Below are 15,234 nucleotides of genomic sequence, written 5' to 3'. Positions count from 1 at the left end.
GATATGCTGACCACTCGGCCAACCAGGCCTGCTTTATGACCAATCAGATGGTACGAAGAAATAAGACTTGACCAATCAAATGGTACAAAGAAAGAAGACTAATTGAAATATGTCTCAAAAATATTTGTTTTTCTAAGTATAATAGGTTTTTTAACAGCCAACCAATTGCTTTTGTTTTTGAGGTGTATAGTTTAGAATTTAATCATATACTTAATTCGGTTTTTGTTTTTCGTTTATTGGAATGTTAAAAAATTAAAAAAATTAAAATATTAAGATTTAATCATATACTTATTTATTGTTCATATACTTAATTTTTGTTTTTCGTTCATTGGAATATTTCTTGATATCATTCAAATCATGTGACATACTTGTATAGTACCAATCTGTGTTTGATAATTGTTTATTAAATTCAGAAAATGCGATATGTATATACAGTGTTTGGTATTGAGAGTAATGAAAAAATAAGCAGGCTGTATTGTGATTGGTTAAAGTTGGGCCATCTGTTGTATGCAACATGGCTGTCGATATTATGGACGTATAGTGTATATTCGATAATGTAGTAAGAAATAGTGCATGTGAAATTTCATAGAACCCAAAATTAGTGAAAAGGAAAAATTTAGTTCTCTGTCGTTCATGTGGGGTGTCATGATGATTCGAATGTTCTAACAGATAATTAAAAGCCTAAAATTTTACGAGTGCCAGATTGTGAGCGTTGACAGTACAAGAGAGAGAGAGAGAGAGAGCAGAGATAGAGAGAAATTATATATACAGTATTACTGAGGAGGTTGAGAATCAAGTTCGGTAAGTGCCGTTGACCTTCTAGAATATACTACTTTCTAGAATGTTTTCATGTCATTTTTGGGTAGGTTATGACGGCAATTTAGCATCATCAATTTAATCATTCACAAGATAATTACACAAAGATCAATCGAGCATCATGACTAACTAGCAACACCAAATAAATATGTATACTATCTTTATAGTGTTGCAGTGTATTTTTTTAAACCTCTTTAAAGACATTAATTCAATGAAATTTGAATCTACACGCGATCCAGTATATTTCTGCAGTTTCTTGTTATTGTTAGTAATCTGTGGAATAAACCAGATATTCGAAATTCACACCTTTCCAAAAAATTGCACTGGCCTTCTTAGGGCGAAGTTAATGCGGGTGTGTTATCTCAGTTTGCTTGGTTTCTATCTATACTTTTTAAACTTTGACTTTGTCACCCTCATTACTAGTTGGTGAATGAAGTTCCTCTTCCGTTTGCTTTCTTTGAAGTCTGGTTTGATAGATTACGAAATGGGTGTGATATTGAAAATTTCACTTTATATATATATATATATATAAAGAGTGGGAGATTATAAATTTGTAATGTTTATCCATCTGCTAGTACACGAATAGTTGCATTACTCCTTGATAATATTCTGAACGAAATGATAATATTCAGTTATTTTTGTATGTGTATAATCAAGCTGTCATAGCTAACAGCGTTTTTGTTAAATATGCAAACAATAATTGCATATTTATTCTTGTAGTGAAATAATTTGTGATGTTTATCCGTCATCTTTTGTACAAATTTTTGGTATTTCGTAATGTTCTGGAGAGATACCAAACCGAATTTATTGTAATGCTCGATTACTTTTGTTCCTGTATGATAAAATTAATTTTTGTTAATATCGTTTCACAAGTGTATGTTATTGGATATTGATGTGAACATTAAATGGGGAATTTTATCTATTTTAGAATTAAATCTTTTGTATTGTTTTTTTTCAATCTTTCATGTATGGTTTAGTAATAGGTTATACATCCTTGAAAAAACAATATGAATGTAAAGCACTGCTGTTGTCTATTTCTTGTTAAGGGTAAAACAAACAGTGATACCCATTAGGCATTTTGCCATTCATTATTTTGGAATTAGAGAAAACACAAGAGTATAATGTAGAATAGTTTTTGCTTACTTTTTTAATGCTTTGGTTAAGGTGTTAGAGAGGTTGGTTAGGAATTAGATTCTGACTTGGGTTGTCAACAGCAGCATTCTCTTTGGTGGTCAGCTAAAGGAAGATGGTGTTTTGGCAAGCTGCTTACTTTTTATGACAAGATGACTATTGCATTGTATAAGGGTGATATGTCACTGATATATTTAAAGTTCATGTGAATAGATTGCTGCATGACCAACTGGTAATTAAACTGGAATGGGTGAGAGAGGGTAAGTTAGTGTGCTGGATTGGAGATTGCCTGCCTGATAGGTATCAGCAAGTTGTGTATGGAGGAGTGATATCCCAGAAGAGGCAGGTCCCTATTGATTTGCCACAAGGATCTGTTTTGGGACTGTCACTGTTTAATATGTATGTAAATGACATTGGTAAAAGGCTTGAATGGTGATATGCAGTTGTTTGCAGATCATGCAAAGTTTGGGGGACTATGAGCAGATATTGTAGCAAGAGTACATGAATGCATGACTAAATGGGCAAGTCAAGTTGAGTGGGCTGCAAAGTGTAATGTTTAGAATTTGGGAAGTAAAGATAGGATGCAGAGTATACAACTGGCAAGAATATCTTAAAGATGGACCTGGGAGTGATTATGGACAAGGACCTAACATTTAGGTGACATATTGCTAAAATCATGAGGACAGTACAGGAATTATGGTAATGATGCTAAAGATACTGATGTGTGGAAGTATGTATGTTATGATTGCATTCTATAAAGCTTTGATCAAGCCATACTATGCATAGATTTGGTCACCTGGTTTACAAAAGGATGAAGAGATATTGGAAAGGGTTCAGAGACAACTGACTAAGGTGGTTTCTGGACTGTGTGTATGAAGACAGATTAAGGAGGAGGAAGATATCATTGAGATGTATAAGTTGTCAAGTGATTATTACCAGATTAATGTGGATAAGGTTTTGCATAAAATGGGGAAGAGACAAGAAGTTATCCCTGGAAACTATATGAGGAGGGGTAGACGAGTTGGAGCAGGTTTTTTGCATATGGTGGGGTGATTGGAATGCATTGCCTGAGAGAGAGTGGAGATAGTAAATGGATAAATTTAAGTCATGGTGTGATGAGCTGTGTGTGTGTGTGTGTGTGTGTGTGTGTGTGTGTGTGTGTGTGACAGTAAGGGCCTCCCGCAATGAATCTTTTGGCTTCATGGAGGTCTGAAAATAATAATTGACATTTAAAAAATAATTAGGATTTCTGTATTTTAAATACTAAATGTTACAAACAATATTGTCTTTCTAGCTAATTTCTTGAATGAGAATGCTTGATAGTGTTTTTCAGGATATTACATTTTGAGAAATTCATATCTCCAAATGCACCTTCAAGGACTCGTAGTGAGCAGGCACTCTACTCTGCTACACACCTCTCATCATCTTACTGTTTAATTCTCCAACCACACACACATACACAGTAATTCTACTACCATCAACACCATATATCGTCTCAGCAACAGTATTTTTTGTCTGTAAATTGCATGTGTTCTCATGGCTGATTTGCTTGTATGCAGGATGAAAAAGCCGAGTTTTGGTGAGAAAAAGTTCTGCTACCTCTTATGAGATCGGCTAACTTACCTTGAATTGAAAAAGCCCATATAAATATTCCTCTTGTCACAACAAGAATCAAACACACGTCATTTCCAATCAAAAGGATGCAATGTTCCATTGTTCTTCCAATTGCACTACGCAGGTGCTTGAAAGATATATTAGTACAGGAGCTGCCATTGTTCATTTAGTATCGACAGTGCTCTTTGATTGGGAAGACCTTTGTTTGAATCCCATCTAGTATATGAAGAGCCTTTATCAGATCTTTTCAGTTGAGGGTGAGTTAGCCAGTCTCGTGTGGAAGTGGTAGGGATTTTTGATCTCACAAAACTGGCAAGCCAGTCAGAAGAACACATACATACAATTTACAGCCATAATACACTATACAGATCAGAGCATTAATTAGGTTTCCAACTAGCCAAGTTACTTGACCATGACAGGCTATTGAACCAACATGCAAAAGAAAAAATGGAAAAATATATTGAATCATGATCACTCCTTCCACCTTTGACACTTTCTCTCTTTTCTGGCCTGGTTGGCTGAGTGCTTAGCATATCTTCTCTCAGCCAACAGGCTGTAGATCTGAATCCCAATGTGGTCAGAGATGTTTGTGATTGTCTTTAGATAGAAGATGAATTTCATCTGTTTCAGTAATGAATTCTTTTAATAAATTTCATTGCCTGGTGTGAGACCGCCACCCTGCTTATTGCAGGCCTGAAGAGTGGCTTGAAAAAGTTCCATGTTTGGTTTCTAGAGTAGGGTTTCTGAACTATGTAAAAATAATAAATAAAAATACATAAAATTGAAAAAAATATATACATAAAAACCTTTTGTGGGTATGAGCTAAATTAAAATAAATTACTTGGAGAAGATACAAGTGGTGGAGAAAAACAAATTGAGATAGTAGACATTTGAATTGATATTGAACTATTTGTTATACAGTTGATGTTACTTTGCTCACCTACCACCAGTAAGCAAATTATTATTGTTGACATTCATTTGCTAAATAAACTACGTAACTGGTGATGAAGGGGAAACAAAATAAAATATTATTACAAATAGATGCATATACCTCAATTTGTAATTAATTTTTTATTAATTTATTATTTCCAATTGAAATAATGATCCGATGGAGTAATTCTGAATGGATCATTTTTTCGTTGTTATATGTAGTGTTAAATATGCTATGAACTAAAGACATTATAATCAGAAAATTTAGTATACTAAAAATTTTCATTGTAGTTTTGTGACTTTCATGATTGTCACAGTACAACTCCCAATATAAATCTCCCCTCATTAACACTGAATTCATGATACAAATAAAAACTGTAAAAATTCTTAAACAAAAAATTAGTTAAATTTATGTTAGAGATATATGTAACTAACTAATGATGACTTTTTAAATAAAGGTTTTATAGATATAAGGAACAAAATATAGCAACTAGATATTAGAATACAAGCAGTCTTTCTTTTTTTCGTATTTCTTAAAATTTGGAATGCTTTGTTGATATTTTTTTCATAAGTAGTACAATAGAAAATGTATGTATGTGTGTGTATGTATATATATATATATAGGGTGATTATAAAATAACGTCAAGTGTTCGGAGCCCTCTAGTGAGTAATGTATTGGACGAAATACACCTATATTCGGTAGACGTACACAGTGGAACATGGGGATTCAATTTAACGAAAAAAAAAAAAAACCAAAAGTCGCCAACAGGGGAAATTTTGGCGCTGCCAAATTAATTTTAGTAGGTGTGACTAATGAATGACTAAATGGCAAATGAGAGATAGCACACATAGATTTCATGACGTTTATTGTTAATTACAAATGAGGTTCAATATGACCACCATTCTGATGTTCCAGGAACTGCATACGGTGCACGACATTTTCCACGGTGGCTCGCAACATATCGGAATTGATTTGTCTCACGTGTAACGTTATTTGATCTTTCAAAGTTGGAATATTGGGTCCATGTCCTTGATACACAATGCTTTTAAGAAATCCCCACAGCCAGAAGTCACAAGGATTGAGATCAGGCGATCTTGGTGGCCATGGCGTGGGAAATGCACAACTAATGATTCTTTTGTCAGAGAAATGTTGTCGCAAAACACGCTGTACCTGAAGTCTGATGTGGGGTGGTGCACCATCCTGCATGAAAATGGTTGAATCAAGACATCCTCTTTGCTGCAGTTGTGGAACCAAAAGTTCTGTAGCATATTGGCATACCTGTTAGCATTGACGGAACAGGTCACTGGTCCATTTTGGCGATTTTCCTCGTAAAAGTATGGACCGATGATAAAAGATGCCGTAAATCCGCACCACACTGTGACTTTGGGCGAGTGGATAGGCATCTGCAGACACACGTGCGGATTAGTTGCATCCCAAATGCGACAGTTGCGTGTGTTAATTTGGCGCTGTTTACGGAGTAAAAATTTCCCCCGTTGGTGACTTTTGGTACTATTTTTTTCCCATTAAATCGAATCCCCATGTTCCACTGTGTACGTCTACCAAATATTGGTGTGTTTCATCCAGTATATTACTCGCTAGAGGGTTCTGAACACTTGACGTTATTTTATAATCACCCAGTATATATAAAACATAGAGAACAAAGCTGAAGATTTTAACTGTAATTTGATATTCTACTAGATGAAACATTTTAAGTGAATGGAGTTTGTTTAATATATATATCAAATATAATTCATAGCATTTGTCTGTTTAATCAGGAATACTTCCTGCAAAAGGTAAGAATGACCTAATTTGCCGCATTGTTCTTCTAATGTAATATAACTTTTATTTTATTCCTGGCTCTACCACTATGCTCCGCTACTTTTATCAGGATTTTGAAACATAACAGTATCATCCCTAAACATTAATAAGTAGGATCACTACTTTTGGTTATATAACTTTTATCATTCTTAAAGCAAGATAAGGATTTAGTGTTACTATAAGCTCTAACAAAGTCCTGGATTTTCATGGATTTCATCATTATCAACAGATTATTTGGGTTTAGGCATCTGCATTTAACAGTAATTAGCTCTCAGCTATATTACACATGTTTAGAGAGTTGGAAGTGAAAAAAATATATATGTATACTACGAAATACTATTTAACATTTTAATCAGTTTATTTCTTTTATCCTTAATTTCTGAAAAATAAAATAATGAAATTTTATTTCCAAAAAAGAAGACCATGGATTCCACTTTGACTTGAACAGTGCTGAGTAATCTTCTGCTCATTGTTAAATTATGCATTATCAGTATTGAATTACCGTGTAAAAATGCCTCTGAAAGTACCATAATGAGATGCAAAAATATAACTGCACAAATCCTAAACATGTATTTCTTTTTTATCAAAATCTAAATACTCAAGTTCGACATTGCTTGTATGAGCAATATCCAACTTGAGTATTGAACTGTATCTTTTTTTTTTTTATGTTACTTCCACCCACAAAAAAGTTATTTCAAATCTATACACTTTGTACCATGGGTATTCTAAGATTTTTTTCCTTATTTTTATCAGTTTTATATATATATATATATATATATATATATATTGTATTTTTTTAAATGTATATTTTACCTAGTCTGGAAACTTTGTTCCAGAGACATGAAACTTTTTCATGCCAATTCAAGCCTCCAGTAAGTGGGAAATGTGGTCTTACATTGGGTGATGAAATTCATCTGTTACTTAAAGACAAGTGTAGCATCCATGCCCATGGCAGGATTCAAATCTACAGCCTGTTGGAGAACAGATATGCTAACTACTCAGCCAACCAGGCCGGCAATCTGAATTATTCCCTCAGGATATGAAGAAAATATTGTCCCCAGAAATTAAAGTGTTTTTTATATATATATATATATATATATATATTTTTTTTTTTTTTTATTATTATTATATATATATATATATATATATATATATATATATATCAGCTCCATCCACAAAACATTGAAACCCAATAGAAAATTAGTACCATGGTAAAATCATGATATGCATTATTGTATTACAGAATACTAATAATACAACTGATGTGAAGTCATCAGCCTCTACATACAAGTAGCCTAGTCGTGATGATACTTTGTGTGAACTTTGTTTGCTTACATTTGGATGTAGGATTAAACAAGAATATAATTTCTTGGCAAGCTTAATTTAATTAGTCCAATGGGTTGGCTGAGGGCTAGATAATCTGAACACCCTGTTCTAGAAAACAACCTGGTAATGGGGTACCTTGCTGTAAAGTCCAACATGATACTTTTGTTTTAAGTTGTTGCAGTCCCTTAGTAAACAGAGCAGTTATATTGCACAAGGTAATAAAAATCATCTGCCACTTAAGATTCTGAAACAGTTTGTAGATTGTCTGGTCAGTCTATGTCTATTTAAAATATATGAAAATGGGTCATTTGTACTATCATTTTACATTGTTGAAGTCTTGACAAAATGACACATTAATTTGGAGGAAAATTGTTGATTGGAAGTTAGAAACTTTTATCTGTACCCCCCCCCCCCCCCCCCGATGGTACATATCAGGAATTTGATGATGAAATGTGATTTTTCCTTTGTTTTCTGATCATGCACTTTTACTAGTTTCTATTTTATGAATCTCCTTAACTTGGAATATGGCGATGTCTGTAAAGATGTGGTTTGCATTATGGGATACTAAGGCAAGTAATATGAAGTTACTTCACATGCAAACTTTGTTTGCTTACACTTGAATAAAGGAATAAACCAAGAATATAATTTCTTGGCATTTTTAATTTATAATTTACATTATATTATTGGAGAAAAATACATAGAACATAATAATGTGCCATGATTTTAGTGATTTACAGAAAACTGATTCTGCTTAGTGTGATGCTTTTTTTTTTTTTGGAGAAAAATACATAGAACATAATAATGTGCCATAATTTTAGTAATTATTATTATTATTATTATTATTATTATTACGGGTATCTCCATGGAGTCAGTAGACTCATCGCGGGAGACCCAAGCTAGCAAAACAATATCTGTCATATCTCTTCTTGAATTCATTTACAGATGAAGAGCTCACAACAAAGTCAGGCAATGAATTCCACTCATTCACCACCCTCCAGGCAAAAAACCTTGTTCTGACACCTTTGTTAACCACACTCTTCTTTAATTTCCAGAGATGACCTCTTGTTCTTCCATCACTATCACACAGCTGAAACATTTCCCCTGCATCAATCCTATAAAAACCTTTTAGTAATTTGAATGTTTCTATCATATCCCCTCTTCTTCGCCTATCAACCAATCTCTGCAATCCACAAGCTCTCAATCTATCAATGTAGGGAGCATTTTTTATATCACTCACCAACTTGGTCACTCTTCTCTGAACCCTCTCCACAGCCTCCTCATCTCCAAGGAATCCAGGTGACCAGACCTGAGCACAGTAATCCAAATGTGGAAGTATCAATGCTTTATAAAGGGGAATAATAACCTCTTTATCTCTGGATGTCAGTGTGTTCCTCAACAACCAAGTAATCCTATGTGCAATCTTGGACACCTTAGCAATGTGTCCTCTGAACTTCATCTCCTTATCTACCAATACCCCTAAGTCCCTAGCCTCATCAATCTCTTGGAGTACCTTTCCATCGATGTAGTACACAGCTGGTAATCTTTTAATCCCAAAATGCAAGACTTTACACTTTTCCACATTGAACTGACATCCATTTTCTTTTGCCCATTTTACCAGCTTATTTAAATCCTCCTGCAAACTTTCAACATCAGCTTGATTTTTTATTGCACTACACAACTTTGCATCATCAGCAAACAACTGAATATCTCCCTTTAAGCCGTTTCCTATATCATTTATATACAAATTAAACAACATTGGCCCAAGCACAGAGCCCTGAGGCACACCACTGGTCACCTGCCTCATTCTGGACTCGGCTCCTCCATACACCACCTTATGGTATCTCTCCCTGAGCCATTCTCCTATCCATATCACCAATTTAATATCCATTCCCATCTGCTCCAATTTGCGTAACAGTGTTCTATGGGATATCCTGTCAAAAGCCTTAGCAAAATCCAGAAGTACCACTGTGTAGCCAGTTCCTTTGTCCAACTCTGATGTTATTCTATTATGGATAGTTAATAGATTGCTAAGGCAGGATCTACCTTTAACAAAACCATGTTGGCCTCTATAGAGTATCATATCCTGATCCACCCATTCTTGAATTTTGTCTTTAACCAACTTTTCCAATACTTTTACCACTACTCCTGAGATGGTGATTGGTCTGTAATTCAATTCTGCAGTTTTAGAGCCACCCTTATGCAAAGGAACCACTTTGCCTAACTTCCACTCCCTAGGGACCATACCAGAGTTCAAACTTAAATTAAATATCCAGGTAAGAGGGGTTGACAATTCTTTTGCACATTCACGCAACACCCGAGCTGATATTCCATCTAAGCCTACCGCAGTGTTTGCATTTAAGTTTCGCAATATATTTAATACCTCTGATTCTTTAGCTTCAATTCTCACATTAGGTATTGCTATAGGTATAGAGATATCCTCACTTGGGTGATAGACTTTTGAGAAGTGATCACTCAGTAACTCGACTATTACATCTGATTTTGTCACCTCAATACCATCAGCACCCACTAAGGTTATCCTTCCGAAGTCATTCTTCCTCTTACTTGCCACATAGCGGAAGAACTCTTTGGGATTACCCTTGATCTCTTTGGCTAAGGTCTTCTCATAATCTGATTTAGCTTTTCTTACTATGCTGGTAACCTTCCTAGCTTGAGCCTTGTACTGCTCATGGGTGTCCTGATCGCCCTTCTCCTTGTAAATTCTCCATAACATTTTCTTTTTTTGTAGTTCAAGCTTGATACTACTGCTCATCCATCTAATGCCTGCCTTGTTTGACCTCCTGACCATGGGGACACAATCTGATATTGCTTTCCTCAGATACCCGCTGATTTTATCCCAAGCACTGCTAACATCTTTCCCTTGCAATATGTTCTGCCATGGGATGGCTGCAAGCTCACTCCGAAGCTTGTTATAATTGCCTAACCTGTAGTTTCGTACATACCCCTTCTTAATAGAAAAATCCACAGATTTTGCAACCTCCCAAGTCAATACCACATGATCGCTTTCACCAACTGGAGGTAACGAGGTCACCTTACTTAAGCATATAACCTCTGAACCAATAACCAGGTCCAACACTCTCACACCACGTGTCCCTTCCGTTACGTGCTGTTTCAAGTAATTATCTCGTAGCAGATGTATGAACTCCATTTCCTTTTTGCTACGTGATATTTCCTCCTTCCAATTTATATCACCATAATTAAAATCCCCCATAATAATCACTAAGCCTTCACTCATTGCACTAAGTTGCTGATGCATGAATTCAATATCTCCCCCTGTGCTCCCTGGCCTATAGCAGCATCCAACTGTATATTTGGTTGCGTTGGTCACTATTTCGCACCAGACTGCCTCAAATGAACTCTCATTCACATGTCTATCATCATGATATACTACTTTCTTTGACTGCAACACATCAGCTATCATCAACAGTACTCCTCCTCCTGTTCTATCTTCTCTATCCTCCCTGAAAATACTGTACCCATCACATTCAATTCCAGTGACCACATCTTCTGCTGACAGCCAAGTTTCACTAATGCCTACAACTTTTGGTGAGATTTCACTGACTAATGCCAAAAATTCTTCTCTCTTATTTCTAATGCTTCTAGCATTGGTATACAAAAATTGCAGATTCCCTCTAGATCTTGTACCGGCTTTAGAACTGATATATAAGTCACTAACTACCGTAGTCCTATGCCGATTTTTTTCCCCTCTCTTCTGCAATTTATTCTGCCTACAAGGATCAATAAATACACAATCAGTGCTAAAGTTTCTCTCTCTTACACTCAACCTTTTCAATATTAGTTTCCCTGCCCAATAACTTCAACCTGTTCAGAAAACAATAACTTCTTCAATCTCTTATGTCCTTCCATGTTAAGATGCAGTCCATCTCTAGCATACAACTGCCTTTTTCCTTTTAATTTACAGAAAACTTTTGATTCTGCTTAGTGTGATGCTTTTTTGGAAAATTTTACAGCATTATGGAATAGATAGACTGAGTCTCTGTACTCATTTTCTGAAATAATGGTTAAAATCCAAGGTACCTATAGCATTACTTTTCCAGTAGCATGAGATTGGGGTACAAATTATCACCATTGTTATTTGTTGTCGAATTTGTTATAAATGAAGTCCTGAAGAATTGTGATATTGAAGTCACAATAAGAAGAAGAATAAATAAATCATCTAAAGTTTACTGATGATATTGATTCCCTAGAAAAAACAAATCAGATCTTCAGGAAATCACTACAAAGTTAGATCACACTTTTTTAATCATAAGTACAAAAATGAAAAAATTACAAAAATATCTGTGCATCTGACCAAGAAGAAAGTGCCATGACAGAAACTGACAAAATCCTACTTGTGAATGCATCTGTAGAAGAAGTTGATCAGTTTAAATACTTGTGAAATATCTTTAATACCGATGATAGAACAAGACAAGATATTAGAACCGAAATTGCAAAAGCAACAGCAGCACTCTAAAAACTAAAACCACTACTCCTATATGGAAGTGAAACTTGAGCTCTTAAAGCAAGATGAAAAGAGGTTGCTGTTTCATACACTGATCATATCACAAACTCTGAAGTAAGGCAAAGAATCAGTTCTTTTGTCCATGAGATAATGTCATAAAGATTCGAAGGAAACAGCTTATCTTGCATGGTCACATAAGCAAATCTAATGACCCATTGTAAATTGTGTTTAGTGGTGTAGTGTGCCCTCCCACAATGAACTCCTTGGAGGTGTCACGTAATAATAGTATTGCCTGTATAGATCTGAATACTTTGAATAAACAAGGTCTATTCAAAATATAAAATATAAAAATATATCCTACTTGAGCATGCCTTTAAATTTGACAGCTTATAATTGGAAGAAAACAAAGTTCTCAAAGTCATTGCACAGATTCTACTTTAAATCACAAAGAAACTTTCTAGAAGGAAATGATGAAATGATAAGATTAATGAGAGCTGTAGGTTCAATAAGTCAGAAATTCAAGTGTCAATGAATGCAAGCAGCTGTTGATTTAGGAAATGTGTGGTGGGCATGATGGATGCCAGCTTTTTGAATATCTGTAGAAAGGTATTTATTTGGTCTAGCTACTCACTGATGAAGCCTCAAAAAAAGGCTGAAATCGGTCTGGTCTGGGTAGTGACCTCCCACCATAATGTAATAACAGCATACATTTCCTAGGAAATGTATTTTTACATTATGGAAAATACCAAGAGTAGCGAACAGAACTTTACCACCTTTGCTGCGAGTTGCCCGAGATTGTACTACGTACTAGGACTACTTGCATTAGCTCATGCTAGTAATCACCGATACTTTTATAGTTTACTATATTCGGCATGAAACTCTCTGATTCCAATCTTTGAGTCTCTTATTCGGTTTTAAAACAATGTGGGATTTAATATCCCCTTAATTTAAATAATTTCTAGAAGGAGTTTATGCATTAAGGGAAGGGCCACTACTCAGAGTGGTGATACTAAGGTAGAAGCAAAAAAGAGAGGTCATATTTACCTATACGAGTTGCCAACCGGTGTACTACCTTATTATTAAATTACTCTGGATTTAGAGAAAGATGTTCGAAGTTTATTTTGCACTTGGTTAGACTATAATAAATTTAGTCTAATCCTTTATCCAAGTGCAAGCAAACAAAGTTTGCACCTGAAAATATCTTCAGCACGTTTCTGTTTGTACTTGTACTTCATAAGCACAAGTACTTATGATGAAATGATAAGATTAATGAGAGCTGTAGGTTCAATAAGTCAGAAATTCAAGCATCAACGAATGCAAGCAGCTGTTGATTTAGCAGAAATGTGTGGTGGGCATGATGGATGCCAGCTTTTTGAATATCTGTAGAAGAAACACAATGATACAGGATTTATCAATTAGCTAAACTGCTCTCTTCTGAATATCAAAAATTTTTAGAGAGGTCTTATGTGAGCTAGTTTTCCAAGGTTTGTCAGATTTTTGGTATTTGTACAGGTTACCAGCTGTAGTCCTGGGAAGACTTAGGAAAAGCATCAGTCCAGGAATTGAGATTCAGTCTTGACTGTGAAGCTGAGCATTATCAAAGGTTAAGGGGAAATCTTTTATTATTTTATTTATTTATTTTTGTGAGAGAGAAAAGACAAACTCTCATTTTGGAAGCATTAAAGCTGACCAGGTTATCATCATGTACAATGAGAGATTGGTGAAGTAGGCAAGGAGATCTGCTGTAGATCTTGATTGACAGAATCCATATTGATGGTTACTAATTATTGAAAGTTTTCAGGTGTTGAAGAAATTTGACATCGATAACCTTCCCCATTACTTTCGACAGCACTGATATGAAAGCAATAAATTGATAGTTTGATGGCACTTGTCTTTTTTGAATTGGCTGTATATGGGATTACTTCCATGCTGTGGGGATGGATGCCAGCTGTGCAAAGTATAGTATAGAGGTGATAAAGGACAGGTATTAGTTCAGGAGCACATCTCTTGAGTACAGTTAGTGAGATATCATCCATCAAGAGCATTTTTGGTGCTTGTTCAGGATTCTGCTGATGACTTTGTTGTGGAATGCTACAGGAGATATAAAGGTGGGCTGAAAAGTTCTGATAAACACCTAGAACAAAAATGATATAACCACAAGAAAGAACATATATTAAAACCATTTAACCCTCATGTTTCATCAAATTGCCATAATTTGTTCTTTTTCTTTTAGGATATAGAAGACATGTCACAGGTTTTGAAGAAATTCGAGAATTATGAGAACTTTTCAGTACACCCTCATATGTGATGCAACATTCCATGTAAAATTAGATGTGATTTACCTTTTCTGACCAAAATTAGATTAGAACAATGGTGCCAAAAGGTCAGCTTAATCTTTAGATGATGTTTCAGTACTGCTGTTCTGGGTGAGAGAGATGGGCAGTAATTGTGCCCAACATCTTCTGCAACACACCAAAAGGCATGATTGTCATTGGTACAGGCATTGAATTTTCTAATTTAGCCCTTTCAGTGATTAAAAGGGCTAATGTAGTGATTGTTTTGTAAGTGTTATAGAATTCAAGTGGTTTTTTTTTTTTTGTTGTTGGAACATTGGTTTGGATATTGGGTAAATTTTTAACACAGTAGGGAGTTGAAGATCCTCATTTCAAGATGAACAATTTCACATGGTCACAGCAGGTATCAGGACTGGAAAACAAGTAATCTGCTAACCTTGGAAAGGAGTTGTAAAAGTCTCAGAGATCTTCCCACTTAGCATAGTTGTAATGCCAAAGTATATGAGGTAAATGGCTAAAGGGGAGGGTAGTCCACCAGAGGAGAGGTCATTACCTCAACATTGTACCTGAAAGGAGAACTAGTTAGAAAAAGATCTAGAGTGGTAGGTGTGAGGGAGAGAACTGTCAGGCATTCATGGCATATGAACAGTTTGCTTTCAGTCATTGCTTATGACAAAATAGCTCAACATCTGCAGTTTGGTCAGTGGAATTGGGAAAATGGAGCCAGTTGGAATTGTGGACATTAAAGTGACTAAGGAAGATGAGCTAGAGTAGTTGGATCGCAGGGAATCATGATTCAAGGATAAGAATTTAAAGAGAATAGA

At 35.2% G+C, this 15,234-nt stretch overlaps 1 protein-coding gene across 2 annotated transcripts in view; it reads left to right on the top strand.

Annotated features, from left to right (window-relative positions):
* Positions 1-520: 520 nt before the first annotated feature.
* Positions 521-15,234, top strand: part of LOC150104101 (F-box/WD repeat-containing protein 7-like) — a 234,683-nt gene continuing 219,969 nt past the window's right edge. For both annotated transcript variants that reach the window (XM_090396763.1, XM_090396761.1), the window contains exon 1: positions 521-801. The gene's annotated coding sequence lies outside the window, so the exon portion shown is untranslated. The remainder of the gene's footprint in view (positions 802-15,234) is intronic.

This window comes from Typopeltis vanoorti, chromosome 8 (genome assembly GCF_054136105.1).
Source record: "Typopeltis vanoorti isolate ZY-2024b chromosome 8, IOZ_Tvanoo_1.0, whole genome shotgun sequence".
NCBI lineage: Eukaryota > Metazoa > Arthropoda > Arachnida > Uropygi > Thelyphonidae > Typopeltis > Typopeltis vanoorti.
This window is presented reverse-complemented; position numbering and strand designations above follow the sequence as displayed.